Source organism: Apium graveolens, chromosome 1 (genome assembly GCF_009905375.1).
Source record: "Apium graveolens cultivar Ventura chromosome 1, ASM990537v1, whole genome shotgun sequence".
NCBI lineage: Eukaryota > Viridiplantae > Streptophyta > Magnoliopsida > Apiales > Apiaceae > Apium > Apium graveolens.
The window spans coordinates 102042997-102045374 of record NC_133647.1 but is presented as its reverse complement, the minus strand read 5'-3'; the positions used below and the strand labels follow the sequence as shown (position 1 = coordinate 102045374).

At 39.0% G+C, this 2378-nt stretch overlaps 1 non-coding gene across 1 annotated transcript; it reads left to right on the top strand.

The window, feature by feature from the left end:
- The first annotated feature begins 517 nt into the window (after positions 1 to 517).
- Positions 518 to 624, top strand: LOC141683296 (small nucleolar RNA R71). Its single transcript, XR_012560222.1, has one exon. It is a non-coding gene; the product is annotated as a small nucleolar RNA R71 (small nucleolar RNA).
- The last annotated feature ends 1754 nt before the right edge of the window (positions 625 to 2378 follow it).

Here is a 2378-nt window from a genome sequence, read left to right as displayed (position 1 = left end):
TGCTGAAAACCAGGATGATTGAATTGCTTGTTTCCAAACTACTGGAACGGCTGTTGTATCGCATTTTGATTGTTGCTCCACCTGAAGTTAGGATGATTCCAGTTGTCAGGATAATAAGTGGCAAGAACTAGCTGATGCTGCCTCTGAAAGTTGCTCACAAACTGAGCTGATTCACTTGATATAGTGCATTGCTTCGTCGCATGTAGACCTGCATATAGCTCATAAACACTGGTTATCTGATTAACACCATAGTTTCCAGAGAATCGATCTTCATAGACAACGCCTTTAGTTGAGCAGTGATAGCCGTAGCTGTATCCACCTCTAGAATTCATGCTACTTGCCTTGAGGTAGTCTATGAGTTGGATACTGATATTCATTAGCAGCCATCAGTTCAATTAGATCATAAGCTTCCTCATAGCTCTTTGCCCATAATGCTCCACCTGAATCTGCATCGAGCATGGGTCTTGACTGTGCTCCCAAACCATTATAAAAGCAATTGATAATCATCTAGTCTGGCATTTCATGATGAGGACACTTCCTAAGCATCTCCTTGTAGCACTCCCAAGCTTCATATAAAGACTTTCCCGATTGCTGCGTAAATTGAGTAAAAGCATTCCTAATTGCAGCTGTCTTCGCCATAGGGAAAAATTTAGTGAGAAACTTTTGAGCAAGATCTTCCCAAGTAGCAATCGAACCAGCTGGTAGAAAGTGTAACCGTCTCTTAGCCTTGTCCCTCAGAGAAAATGGGAACAGTCTCGGTTTCACCGCATCCTCAGACACACCATAGAACCTGAAGGTGTCGCAGATCTCGCTGAAATCCCTAATATGCATATTGGGATCTTCCATTGGAGCACCCCCAAACTGGACTGAATTTTATACCATCTGAATTATGCCAGGCTTAATCTCAAAGGTATTAGCTGTGATAGTTGGCCTGATAATGCTAGATTGAATATCATTGATCTTGGGTTGAGAAAAATCCATCAACGCTTTTGTTGGTGATGCTGGATCTCCCATTGTAATGAGTGCTTGAAACACAAAAAATTAAACCGTGAAAGTAAAAGAATCTGAGTCAGTGAACTTTAACGACCACTGATGTCAAGCACATAAACTAAAAATTAACACCGAGTCCCCGACAGCGGCGCCAAAAACTTGTTAGGACGAAAACACGCGCTAATATTACACGCAAGTATACGCGTTCACAAGTAATATAGAATAATTTTTAGTTCATTCCCACAGGGACTGATTTAGGTTAATTTCAATTTATGAACTTATGGAACAATGGTATGGCTATTATTCAATGCTAAGACAATAACAAATTGGGTTGTTTATAACTAAGATATTAAATAACATGCAAATAACTAAGAGGTTAAAAAGGGTTGATTTAACTATATGAGACAAACATGGAATTGTAACTTCATTACTACCTCATTCAAAGTCATTATTCTTACCCTTAGCATGCAATGGTGATGAGAAATAATCATATAACACGAAACTAGTAAATGCCAACTTTTGTTGTACGAATACCTTACTACCAGACATCCATAAAAGAGATAGAAGCTGAATAGACACCAAATACGTTGAGACCCTATATGTCTATAGAATTTGACAACATAAAGGTTTAATGCACAAGTTATCTATCGTGATTACATGGGGCAAGTAAGATGGTTAAAATTACCTACGAATCATGCATACAATTATACATGAACCTATGCTAGCATCGCAAGTTCTAAACCTCTATATTCATTGTCGCTTTAATAGAGATTAACATGCTATCTTATATATTCATGATGCACATAAGATGAATAAGCACAACCAATACTAGGTTATCATATAATCACCACACACTGAGGTATCAAAACAATTAACTATAGAAATCTATAAATAAATCCGTTAGAACCCCACAATAACGATTAGTTCATAACCGAACTCATCGTCACCATGGGTTACAATGGAAGCATGGTAAATAAATTAAGAATAATTAGGTCTGAAATAACTGAATTAATAATAATGTACGTTAACAAGAGTATAAGGTTCAACAATAAAGAAAATTAGCATCTAAGATTACAACTTAAGCAAAGAATCATAAGTAAAAACAAGTTCTTCTTCTCCTTCGTTGAATTTGTGCTATTAGGTCTTCTTCTTGCATTCTCCTGGTCTCCATTGGTAAAACCGTCTTAATTAGGGTATATATAGGGTTCAGGATCAGCAGGGCTCTTTATTTCTCAAAAATCGAGTCAAAACAGGATTTTGGCTGAACGGACCAGCGCGGCCGCCCCGCATACCAGCGCGGGCGCGCGCTGTTTCTGTGGTTTCAACGCGGCCGCCCCGCTTCTCAGTGCGAGCGTGCCGTGCTAATGGACATCTGGCGCGGCCGCCCT